The sequence below is a fragment of the Sphaerodactylus townsendi genome, linkage group LG16, assembly GCF_021028975.2.
Source record: "Sphaerodactylus townsendi isolate TG3544 linkage group LG16, MPM_Stown_v2.3, whole genome shotgun sequence".
NCBI classification, from domain to species: Eukaryota; Metazoa; Chordata; class Lepidosauria; order Squamata; family Sphaerodactylidae; genus Sphaerodactylus; species Sphaerodactylus townsendi.
The window spans coordinates 494021-507810 of NC_059440.1; the positions used below are offsets into that span (position 1 = coordinate 494021).

Consider the following 13790-nt stretch of genomic DNA (forward strand, 5'->3'; position numbering starts at 1 on the left):
TTCAAAGATGGCATAGTGGAGCATCTCCCTCCAGCCCTGCAGAATGCAAAGGTTCTGATGTCTTGAAGATTGGAATGGTGCACCAGTGGTCTTTGCGATGCTGAGGGCCTTTGTTGTGATCTGCTGGCAGGCATCTGGATGTGTGAGCCTTTCATAGACTCTGTGCCAGCACCAGTGTGGCTCAGAGGAGCATGGAAGATGCCCACCCTGCTCCAACACCCAGGAGGGTAAATATTTATTCATTTACATTATTTAGAGTCACAGGGATTCCACTCAGATTACACAGTACAAGTTAGTACAATTGACAAAATGGGACATTCCATCAGAGGAGGAGTGCGGGGAAACTGCATCTGGGGTGCCTGTGCACCCTGGGCCCCTGACGCAGCACTGCCTGCCCCTGCCCCCAGAATGCCCTGGAATGCCCCTACCCTGCCCTCTCCAGGGCCCAGCCATGCCTCTGCCATGGCTTCACCGGGGATGTCATGCCCCCCCCCACCCTATTAGCACAAGGCCACTGCATTCAATAGGATGGTAGAAGTCTGGAACCAACCAGATATCTAAAAGATAGAACTGTAGCATAATTTAAGTTTTAACACAACACATTGAGCAGTGAAGGAATTACAGTAAGATCTGCAAAACAGTGTAGACCACAGTCCCTATCATTTGCCCACATTTGTCAATCACTTTGTATAATGCAACCTTATTGCCTCTTCAGTAATTCCGTTTTGGATAGTTTGTGGAAAGCTAGAGCCTTCCTGACATCTTCAGGAAGGGGGAGGGGCACAATGGAGAAGGCATAGGACAAGCAATAGTTGATTTTATTATGTATTAAGGATGTTCTGTATTAAGGATGTTCAACACTTAAACTATGTTCAAAATTGTCAATGAGATGTCAGCTGATCAGCCAACCTGTTTGGTTCATGCTGAACAGCCACAAATGCATGCCTAACAGGTCTGCATCAATGGCTTTTGCAAAACTTTGCATGTGCAAAAATGCTGCCAATTCAAGCCTTTTATTAAAATGGTGTTTATTTATTAAAGATATGTGATCATTTTATTAAGTGATCTGTTTAAACAATTGCCTGCTAAATGGACTAGTTATGCAGCAAGGCTAGGGGAGTGACTAGGGCGAGAATGCGCATGCGCGCGCGCTCACACACTCACACACATACACACACACACAAAGATGACTTGTGCTGTCCTGCATGGTTAGGAAGGAATACAACAAAGCTTCATGTCAAACAGTCCACAAACAGCTTGACCATCAATCAGCCTGACCATGGAAAAACCAGATCCCTACTTGTGACTGTTGAACAGGTGTAATACAAACCAGCAGGTGTTTGAGGATCTCTGGTATGTTTGGGCATGCTTGCATAAACGATTTCTTCATAGCCAACATATCCATGAAGTTCCTCCTAATCTCCTGTACCCCAGTCTGTCCAGTCAGTAGCTGAAAGAACCTTCTCTGGTCCTTTTCAAGGAGGTAAATACTGATCTATTAATAAAGACCCCTAGACAACATGGACTTGCATAGAAAATCCACTGTGAGGAATTTAGCCAAACTGGAGGAAAGTATATGTCGAATTTTTCAGCCAGGGGGCGCAGTTTTTAGGCTAGCAGCACCAAAATTTCAGGGTATCATCAAGTGACACTCCTGATGATACCAGCCAGGTTTGGTGTAACGAACTTGGAAAGTCCAGGCAAAAGTAACCCTTTAGCAGTTCTTTATTGTACTGGCAGTCATAGTAGAAAACAAACAATGCGAGTTCTGAAAGCCTCAGAACTCTGATAGCAGTTTAATACAGTAGCAAACCTTTTTTCCGCCACAAAAAAGATAAACAAAGAATAGTTTCACACAGGCTAGCAGAGATAATACCCAGCCAGAATCTCCCAGCCTAGGCACACAACCAGAGCCGGCAGCCAGGAAAAGCCAAGAACAATACACACACACTAACATCATCCTGACACTGGTGAAGTTTGGTTCAGGGGATCCAAAGTTATGGACCCCCAAAGGGGGTGCCCCCATCCCCCATTGTTTCCAATGGGAGCGAATAGTAGATGGGGCTACATTTTGTGGGTTCATAACCTTGAACCAAACTTCACTAAACCTGGGTGGTAATCTCTTGCTGATAATCTCTTGCTGATACCAGCCAGGCTTGGTGATCTTTGGTTCAGGGGATCCAAAGTTATGGATCCCCAAAATGGGTGCTCCCATCTCCCATTGTTTCCAATGGAAGCTAATAGTTGATGGGGCTACCCTTTTGAGGATCCATAACTTTGGATCCCCTGAACCAAACTTCACCAAACCTGGGTGGTATCATCATGAGGGTCTCCTAAAGATACTATGAAATGTTGGTACCACTAACATAAACATTCCTCCCCTGACAGGCACCCTCAAATTTTCCCCAGATTCTCCCTTTAAATCACCCCCTCTAGTGGATTTAAAGGGAGAATCAGGGATTACAGTGCGAGTTTATTGTTTTTCTTTGAAATAAATATTCAAAAACATTTAACCTACTGATGCCTCAATTAATGTAATTTTATTGGTATCTGTTTTCCCCCCTCAAACTACAGACCAATCAGCCTGCTGTCTGTTTCAGGTAAATTGTATGCCAAATATTTACTTAACCATCTTTTGAATTGGATTTCGACTAATAGACCAATCGGAATAGAGCAGATTGGCTTTACGAAAGGAAAGACCACCATGGACCACTGTATGACGCTGGAAGCACTTGTGTCCAAATACCTCTATAGAGAAAAATCCAATCTTTTTGCAGCCTTTATCGACTTTAAGGGGGCTTTTGACTCTATTGACAGATCGCTGCTATGGCTTAAACTGCAGAAGCTCACTATTGAACCTAGGTTTCTCCTATTAATTAGATCTCTTTACAGGAATCCCACCTGCCAGATAAGGTGTACACCATCAGGATCTTTAACGCCCAAAATACCAGTCTCTCAGGGGGTAAAACAAGGGTGCGGCGCACCTATAAGCTATTTAATCTTGGCATTTATCTCAGCCCCTCTACATTGAATGAAGTTTCTAAACCTTCGCTTCGTCTCCTATCTGAACGTGGTGTTTCTGCTCCTTCCATTCTCCTCCTTATGCCGATGATGCAGTTTCTACGATCAAGAACAAGATTGTCTCAGAAACATGCTGGATTTGCGTGGTGAATACTGTTCAAATAATGCCTGGTCATTAACCCACCAGCCTTCCATTGTGCTTTTTTCCAATGCTTTTAGATCTCTGAGATGGTCTATCCAAGGTACTGACATCAAGCAAGTTAAATTGTTCAAATATTCCGTGAGTTGGTCATTCCATCATGTGTTTTCAAACTTGGACCACACACAGAGATCTACCCCTTTAAAGCTCGCAAAAAATTATCCGCTGCAGTACTGAAATTCTTTAATATCAATGGTGGTAGATTCATACCAGCAGCTGCTTGAAGGTTTTTTAATGCCAGCGGTGGCCTGAAGCACCTTTTGTATGGTATCCCCATCTGGATCCAAGCATGGCACCAGAAATTGGAAACGCATCCAATCCAATTTCCTATATAAGATCTTTGGCACCCCTACAGGTGTTCAACGTTCGGAATCAAAATATTTATTGTGGAAACAAGGGGAATGGGTTGTAACTTTTAAGTTTTGGCTGCGTCTTTGTTTTCTAATTCGACCCCAACAGTTTGTCCTGCAGTTAGAAATGAGAGGTAGCTCTTCAGCTTTCAAAAAATGGTGGCTTATTATTGAAAAAAAGATCTTTTCCTTGGGCTTCTCTTGAGAGGCCCCACAAATGCTCACCGCCCCTGAGATTTTACCAACACTTAAAAGACTACAGATTATTTCGATCAAGAATAATTTCAATTTCTCCTGAGCAAAGCTCTAATATTCTTTTGGGATTATCCCTCAGAAATCCAGCCCTTTGCTATATATAACCTGGAACAACTTGTTAATTACAATTGCAGATGGGTCAGCTTAATTTCAGAGCAAGGTGTAACTCTTTCATTGTCAGTGCTTATCTCTCATGCCCGCTTCTTTTAGTATTCCTCCATTCCAATGCAGAGTTGCTATTGCCGATTTTTTCCTGATACAACCGATACACCCTTCTCATATTCTGTTTCACTGTTCAAAAAACAACAACATCAGAACTGATTTGGTAGAACTGTATTACCAACAAGATTTATGCTACTTTCTGATAAAATAAAAATGGCTAAGCTTCTAAATAACCTCTAATGTTGTTCCCTGAAGCTGTTGGTTATATATTTTACTCCAAAAACTGCAAGTTGCGCAATACCATCTCCTTACTATATTTGGAACCTTTGACACACACCTGGTTTTACGCTCAATAAAGGTTTTGGGATTCGACAAGGCCTATTTTTTTAGTTTTGAAATTTACCAGTAGCTGCTGCATTTCCCACCCTCGACTTATACGTGAGAATAAGTTTTCCCAGTTATTTGTGGTAAAATGAGATGCCTCGACTTATATGCGGGTCGACTTATACATGAGTATATATGGTACTCTCTTTCTTTGCTTACTAAGCTGGTTTTCTATTTATGAGGTGTATTCCAAACTCTGATGCCCCCACTTGTCTCAGGTACAACATTCTACTACTTCCAGGCTTCAGTGTGCCCCCCTGACATCTCAATTGTCAGATTTTGATGCTTGACTTAAAGACATTTGCTACAAGGAACAGCAGGTTGATAGCTTGCTACACCAATGACCTCAATTGACAGCCACTAGCTCCTATATTTATTGACACTGTACTTAGATACTTAGATATTTAGAAAGATACTCATAAGTCTTTGCACTTGTGCTATGAAACCCTCTACAGATTTTTAAAAGGGCACAAATAGAAAGGTTAGAGGAGAAAGGTTCCTTTTCTGTTTCCCTTTTGCAGCTGCCAGCAATGATGATCCAGTTGCTGAAGGGCAGATGCATTTTTGCATTTTTGGCACAGGATTTTAAGGTGATAAGTTGCACAGAGCAGAAATTCAAGCCATGCAGTTTGTCAGATGCAGGTCTTTCCTACACAACAAACAACCATCTTTAGGGGGCTCTTTGCACATATTTTGACCAACGGTGACAGCCTCCTGGTAAAGCCAATGAAACATTCAGCTACCAAGATAGCTAGAGGCAGTCTGTGTCTGGAACAAACCAATCCTTTGCCCTGAGTATGAAGCAGTCAGCTGCCCTTCCCAAACCCACAGAACTGCTTTGAAGATTGGAAGAAAGTGTAGGGGGAGGGAGGGAAAGAATCAGAGGCAAAGGATTTGCTTTCCTCTGCTCATGTCTGAGCACCAAAGTCAAACAACATGAGTTCAACTGTCAAATCTGTGGCATTCCCACTGCAGATGTCAGGGGCTGAACATTTGATTAGACCATCCATAAGCACATCAGGATGCCCTCTTTTCTTCCACCACATTTCTCTAAGTGACCCGCAGGACAAGACATATATAAAGACTGTTTCTTTTCTCCAACAGGCAGAAAACCAATTTGGATAGAATGATTTTGATTAGGAAATGCCTCCAGGGAAAGTACAAAGCATCCTTTTTTCCTGCTAATGGGCCATTCCAATTATAAACTCTCCCATCAGATCACAGTGGGGACGTGTGTGTGTGTGTGTGTGTGTGTGTGCGTGCAGGTAAAGTGCATGTGTGCATGCGTGCATGCTAGCCATTGAACTCAGTGGAGACCCAGATCTTGATAGCTGTTTTTGGCCATGATCTTTGGCCCACTATCCCTAGAACTCACCCACCCTCCTGGGTGGGTGTGAGCATAAAAGGACAGCAAGAGGACAACGGAGAGCCAAGCCTGCCTGGAAGCCCACTGGGGAGGCGGCAGGGCAAAAGTGAACAGATGTTGCAAGAGGGATAAGTTGGTTTTTGGTTTAATGGTGGGTTTCATACTTAATCTAGAAAGCATTTGGAATAACTAGGCCTAATGAAGGCTGAAGATCTAGTTTAGCCCATAGGTGTCTATCCACTGGTTTATGGATTATGCATGGGAATTAGAACCCAGGTCTCCCCACTCATTGTCCCACACTCTAGCCCCAAACCATCATAATCCCCAGGCTTAGAATATCGCTTAAATTGGGTTTGAGCAAAATTTGAATTAAAAAGATTAAGAACAATTTTGTCGGGGAAAGAAAAATCCTGTGAATCTGTTCATTATTGTTTTTCTCCTCTGCCAGCTTTCATTGAGGACAAATGTATTCAAGCTTGGAAACAGTTTCAATACTTCACCAAAATAGAATTTGGCTTGTAGCCTGCCTTCTGGATATAGACATTCTATTTTTTTCCTCTGCACAATTTTTCAAGGAAGCTGGAAAGCCTCCTGATTATAATAACCAAAAGTAGAACCTTGTGTGGTGCGTTTCACAAAAGCAGACCAGAAAGACTGAGTTTACAGTCCTGCTTTGTTTTAGCATTTCATCCTCTTAAAGAAAATGTTTTCTCCTTCCCCAAAACTATGGGAGGGTAAATATTTCCACTCTGCTGAGCAACAAAGTTAAAGGTGTCCTGTGAAAACGAGGCTTCCCACAAATAAGGGAACAGTTTCTGCATACTCCTAGGGGTGCAGGAAAAGCTTGTACATTTTAAAGAAAAAAAAGGAATCCCCCATCTTGAACCAATAGGGACTGAGCATGCTTATTTTCACTTAGAATAGAATGTTATGGTGTCAGGGACGAAACCTTAAGTTGGTTTTCCAAAAGAAATAGTGAGGGGACGTGGGGTGGCTTTTTTGAAACCCTGCTCTGGAATCCAGAAGGATGGTGGAATATTTACCAAGAACATCCTAACCATCCCTCCTTCATTACGGGATGCTACCAGCTTTTAAGAACGCTGACTCTTTTTCCTCCTCAGCATTGTTGATGCAGACAATTGCACTGATAAAATGCTGCAAAGCAAGGACAAGACCTTGATGTGATTATAGCTACGACTGCATCAAGGGTTCTTTTTTCTATGGTGTGTTACTTTTGGTTTATTTGATGCTCATACTTCTTTTTCTCCAGTGAGCTCAATGCAGTGTAACTGACATTGGCCTTACAATGGCCCTGTGAGGTAGGAATGGCAGAGAAACAATGATGGGTCCAAGACCAACACTGGCTGTAGTTGCAAGATTGGTTGCATTGGATGGAGGGTGCTTTTTTAAGCTATAGTAGTTCTGCTTATTGGCTTGTCCTGTGTTTTAATTCTGTATTGGTTTTAAAATGTTGGACCCTTTTGAAATATTTTAAATAAATGAATAAACAAGGTCATTCAGCCAGTTTCATGATAGAGAGGGAATTTCAAACCTGGACCTCTCAGTTCCTAGGCTGATATTCAAATACCTCACAGGCTTCTACAAGGGCCCTTTACAACCTATAACATAAGTACACCTTGACACACCAAAAGTGTTTTCTGCAAGAGTTTATAGATGCGCAGGTTGGTGATGTGTGCAGAGTGGGGTGTATGAATAATGTGAAGTAAGTGAATTCTGAAGCAAACTGCACACACACTCAAAGAATCTTCAGAAATGGAAATGGAAATAACAGAGTATTCCTAATGGACTTGTTCTCTTTTGGAAAGGAGAACAAGTAATTCGAATGTCAAGAATCTGGAGAGAAATTCAGATCAGGCAAATCTCAGATGCATCCTAATTTTAATCTTTCAAAGTCAGAGAAATGCGTGTTTGTTCAGCCTACCTGTTTTGAGGAGATAAGACTTATACAGATGGCGCCATCATTGACAAATTTCTCATCAGAATAGCCTTGAGAAATACATCAATAGACCTTCTTCCCACCCAGTCCCCCATACAAATCACCAACACTACACAGAGAATACTTCCTGGTTTTGTTCCATGAATTCCATATTTCCACCAAGAAACTCCACTCCATCATACTTTTTAGTTAGTTGGTTAGGTATATTAGTGTAATCTACTTTTCTTCACCATGGGGCCCTAGAGCAGCTTATATTGTTCTCCTTTTCCCCCAATTAATTAATTAATTGATTGATTGATTAATTGATTGATTAATTGATTGATTATACTTCATTGACCGCTCAACCTTCGAGGGCTCTGAGAGGAAGGGGTACAGGGCCCATAACAAGGCTGATAAAACCATAGATATAAATATAGACATTTAACATTACAACCCTTAAAATTTACATAGCAGCATCCTCACATCAAATAAAATTGAAAGCAATGCTATCTATGTATTTATGGGGTCTGATCCCAAGGCTGGGAGGGGACGAGAAGTGCCGAAGATGATAGTCTGCAGTAATTGCAATGTTGTGGCAATAGGGAGGTCAAGAGGGGGCAGGTAACTCAGTGGCCAGCCTCCCCAAAGGCCCGGTGGAACAACTCCATTTTGCAGGCCCTGCGGAACTCACAGAGCTCATGCAGGGCCCTAACAGCTGATGGAAGAGTGATCCACCAGGCAGGGGCCAGAGCCGTAAAGGCCCTGGCCCGATTTGAGGCCAGCCGCATCATTGAGGGGCAAGGGACCACCAGCAAATTGGGAAATATGGGGTAAGACGGTCATGAAGATATATTATCCCCAGAACAATCCTATGAGGTAGGCTAGATGGAGAGTGACTGGTCCCTGCTCACCCGGCAAGCTCCCATAGCATGGGGGGAGGGGGAATTGATCCTAGGTCTCCTAGATCCCAGTTTGACACTCAAAGCACTGCCTCATGCTGGCATAGGCAGTGTTCTCCAAAGGTCTCCCATCCAGGAACTGATCAGAAACAGGTTTGTTTAGCTTAAGAAAAAGGTGCAGAACACCCAAGGACCAAAAGCAGTCCTGACACTGGGAGAAACAGGCATCAAGTCTTCCTGGCACTGGCAAAGGGCAAGAGTGGCTTGGCAGTCCTATGGCTTGTGCTTGGACCGTGATGGAGCGTCTTAACTCTTCCTCACCAAGAGTTTGTTCCATACTTCTTCCAAGGAGGAGCATAAACAGGTCTCTTTGCCTCTCCATTGTACCTTTACAAACACCCTGTAAGGATTATTTATGCTGAGAAAGAGTCACTGATATTAAGTTACCCAACGAGTGTCATGGTAAAATCTGAACCCAACCCAAATCCTCAATTCTAAAAACTAAGCCACACTGTCCTACTCCTTGATTATATTTTCTGATCAAAGACAATCCACTTCACTCACTCACTCACTCACTCGCTCACTCACTCACTCACTCAATGGCTCTGGCGCCTACCGGGGAGGGTGGAGCTGCCTTCACGAGATATTCCGCACTGTTCTTTTCCCCTCAGTTAGGGTTGGCTGTCACGCTCGATCTCAAGCGTCGCTTCTCCTCAGCCCCGTTCCCAGTCGTCTCTCCTTTCCTGCGGGAATTGGAGGGCGAGATACCGCGAAACCTCAGCTGACGAAGAGGACTCCCAGTGCGTTTAGAGAATGGAGTTTGGCCCGAGAATGTTGGTAAATGCCTCCCTCCGCAAAGCAGGTTCTTGAAGCTTGCCCGCGATGCCGTTGACTGGGCATTTTGGCTTTGAAAACTCTACACTTGGCCCGCCCGGTACAGTTCTGGTGGTAGCGCAATGTAGAACATTAGAGGCATACATTAAAGGCACCGCCGGTGTGCGAAGCCAAAACCATCCGGAAAACCCGTTTATTGCAACCTCTCGGTAGCTTCCGGCCTTGGGAAGTCATCTCCATGGATTTCATTCTGGTGCCGAAAGTCCCCTTGTAGCAACCGCGGTTTTATGGGTGGTGGTAGACTTGACCCTATAAGCAAACCCATTTTATTCCATGTGCTTCCATCCCCTCCATCTCTAAGTTGTACGGCTGTTTATTCAACATGTTTACCGTCTCCCATTCCGCCCGTTAAGGTGTGGTCTCAGACCCAGCGGCTAACTCATCTCAAAGTTCACAGAAGCGTTTTTTGGGGTTTGTTGGAGGCCGCCCGGCCGTCGCCGCCTACCACGTTCAAAGTGGCGGCGAAGAGGCCGGAAACGGAGAACAAGAACCCTAGAGCAGTATTTACGTTGTTACACCAACATACCACCAAGACAATAGTGGTGAGCTTATTCCGATTTAGCGAATCGCATACCACAATAATCACCGGTCCATAGTAGTACAAAAGAAACCCTTTGAAATGTGTCTGAGTGCGCTCCTTCCCGCCGTTGCCCACAACTACCGCAGCTGCTATGGACCCCAAATTTCAACAATGGATTTCATCCCTAGCGAGGGATGGAAGTCAGATGTTTTCGAACCGCCCACAACAAGCAAAGGACTCCCCAAAACTGCAAGCGGATAAACACCCATTTCCGGATTTCCCTCTCGCGTGTGGGCTCCTGGGTGTATTTGTCTACAAAAAATCTCAGAGGCGTGCATAAATTTTTCCAAACTTGGCAGAGGAATTTGTGGGACCCTTTCCTGAATTACTAAAGTGATTAGCGATGTCACTGCCAGCTTAGATTTGCCTAATTCTCTTAGTAACATCCATCCTGTCTTCCATTCCAGCCTTGCTCAAGGAGGCTCCCACGCTTCCGATGCCTGTAGCCGCGACCGCTGGCGGAGAGGCCCCACCGACTATTGATGGCCACAAGCACTCACGAAGTTGGCGCTATATCCTGGACTCTGGCTTTACTGTCATAAGCGCTTGCAGCCATGGAGTTTCTTGGGTGGGATATTCCTCTGGGTATAATCAATGGGTCTTATTCCGAAAACATTGAAGCCCCCACCCTTGTACTGCTTTCCACAGCGCCTTTCCCCACAAACCTGGGGAAGGAAGGGTCTTCTTTAAGGAGGCAGAGTGTAAGGGATTCAATAGTGTTGATGGTAGAAGTAACCTTGAAGTGCATTCCACAGCCAGGCTGATGGGCCAGATGCATACGTGGAGACTTTATCTCTTGTGGAGATGAAAGCCTCTGTCCCATGGGAAGCAGGAAGGGGGGATGGGGTGACTGGTATTATAACCTGTGCTTCTGGCGGGAAGTGTCATTCCTGCCACTGCGTGTACTTGAGCTTTCTAAGATGTCTTAATAAATGGACTTTTACTCCCAAAGCCTTTTATTTCTGCGTCTATGGAATTCCTTACAGTGTGTGCGTGCGTGTGTGCGTGCGTGTGTGCGTGCGTGCATGCTGGTCATTGAACTAGGAGACCAGGATTCTGATAGTTGCTTGGCCATGATCTTGGCCCACTATCCTTGAACTCACCCACCTCCCTGGGTGCTTGTGAGGATAAAAGGACAGCAAGAGGACAACGGAGCTGCCTGGAGCTCACTGGGGAGTGGTGAGATAAAAAGTGAATAGATAACAAGAGGGATAAGTTGGTTTTTGGTTTAATGGTGGGTTTCATAATTAATCTGTAGAGTTAATTGAATAACTAGGCCTAATGAAGGCTGAAGATCTAGTTTAGCCCATAGGTGTCTATCCACTGGTTTATGTGATTATGCATGGGAATTAGAACCCAGGTCTCCCCACTCATTGTCCCACACTCTAGCCCCAAACCATCATAATCCCCAGGCTTAGAATATCGCTTAAATTGGGTTTGAGCAAAATTTGAATTAAAAAGATTAAGAACAATTTTGTCGGGGAAAGAAAAATCCTGTGAATCTGTTCATTATTGTTTTTCTCCTCTGCCAGCTTTCATTGAGGACAAATGTATTCAAGCTTGGAAACAGTTTCAATACTTCACCAAAATAGAATTTGGCTTGTAGCCTGCCTTCTGGATATAGACATTCTATTTTTTTCCTCTGCACAATTTTTCAAGGAAAGGAAAGCCTGGATTAGTACAATAAAAGTAGAACCTTGTGTAGCAAGCCAAAAGCAGACCAGAAAGACTGAGTTTACAGTCCTGCTTTGTTTTAGCATTTCATCCTCTTAAAGAAAATGTTTTCTCCTTCCCCAAAACTATGGGAGGGTAAATATTTCCACTCTGCTGAGCAACAAAGTTAAAGGTGTCCTGTGAAAACGAGGCTTCCCACAAATAAGGGAACAGTTTCTGCATACTCCTAGGGGTGCAGGAAAAGCTTGTACATTTTAAAGAAAAAAAAGGAATCCCCCATCTTGAACCAATAGGGACTGAGCATGCTTATTTTCACTTAGAATAGAATGTTATGGTGTCAGGGACCTAAACCTTAAGTTGGTTTTCTTCCAAAGAAATGAGTGAGGGGACCTGATGGGGTGGCTTTTTTGAAACCCTGCTCTGGAATCCAGAAGGATGGTGGAATATTTACCAAGAACATCCTAACCATCCCTCCTTCATTACGGGATGCTACCAGCTTTTAAGAACGCTGACTCTTTTTCCTCCTCAGCATTGTTGATGCAGACAATTGCACTGATAAAATGCTGCAAAGCAAGGACAAGACCTTGATGTGATTATAGCTACGACTGCATCAAGGGTTCTTTTTTCTATGGTGTGTTACTTTTGGTTTATTTGATGCTCATACTTCTTTTTCTCCAGTGAGCTCAATGCAGTGTAACTGACATTGGCCTTACAATGGCCCTGTGAGGTAGGAATGGCAGAGAAACAATGATGGGTCCAAGACCAACACTGGCTGTAGTTGCAAGATTGGTTGCATTGGATGGAGGGTGCTTTTTTAAGCTATAGTAGTTCTGCTTATTGGCTTGTCCTGTGTTTTAATTCTGTATTGGTTTTAAAATGTTGGACCCTTTTGAAATATTTTAAATAAATGAATAAACAAGGTCATTCAGCCAGTTTCATGATAGAGAGGGAATTTCAAACCTGGACCTCTCAGTTCCTAGGCTGATATTCAAATACCTCACAGGCTTCTACAAGGGCCCTTTTACAACCTATATAACATAAGGTACACATTGACACACCAAGTGTGTTTTCTGCAAGAGTTTATAGATCGCCAGATGGTTGGTGATGTGTGTGCAGAGTGGGGTGTAGTCGAATAATGTGAAGTAAGTGAATTCCTGAAGCAAACTGCACACACACTCCAAAGAATCTTCAGAAATGGAAATGGAAAATAACAGAGTATTCCTAATGGACTTGTTCTCTTTTGGAAAGGAGAACAAGTAATTCGATATCCAAGAATCTGGAGAGAAATTCAAGATCAGGCAAATCTCAGATGCATCCTACTTTTCATCTTTCTAAGTCACCGAAATGCGTGTTTGTTCAGCCTACCTCTGTTTTGAGGAGATGCTAAGACTCTATACAGATGAAGCCATCATTGGACAAATTTCTCATCAGAATAGCCTTGAGAAATACATCAATAGACCTTCTTCCCACCCAGTCCCCCATACAAATCACCAACACTACACAGAGAATACTTCCTGGTTTTGTTCCATGAATTCCATATTTCCACCAAGAAACTCCACTCCATCATACTTTTTAGTTAGTTGGTTAGGTATATTAGTGTAATCTACTTTTCTTCACCATGGGGCCCTAGAGCAGCTTATATTGTTCTCCTTTTCCCCCAATTAATTAATTAATTGATTGATTGATTAATTGATTGATTAATTGATTGATTATACTTCATTGACCGCTCAACCCCGGAGGGCTCTGAGTGGTGGGTACAGGGCCCATAACAAGGCTGATAAAACAATAGATATAAATATAGACATTTAACATTAAAACCCTTAAAATTTACATAGCAGCATCCACATCAAATAAAATTGAAAGTACGTTATCTATGTATTTATGGGGTCTGATCCCAAGGCTGGGAGGGGACGAGAAGTGCCGAAGATGATAGACTGCAGTACTGGCAATGCTGTAGGTACAGGGGTGTCAAGAGGGGGCAGGCAATCCGTGGCCAGCCTCCCCAAAGGCCCGGTGGAACAACTCCATTTTGCAGGCCCTGCGGAACTCACAGAGCTCATGCAGGGCCCT

At 43.5% G+C, this 13790-nt stretch overlaps 1 protein-coding gene across 2 annotated transcripts in view; it reads right to left on the minus strand.

The window, feature by feature from the left end:
* WSCD1 (WSC domain containing 1) overlaps window positions 1-13790 on the minus strand; it is a 98078-nt gene that overhangs the window by 70835 nt on the left and 13453 nt on the right. The window lies entirely within an intron of this gene.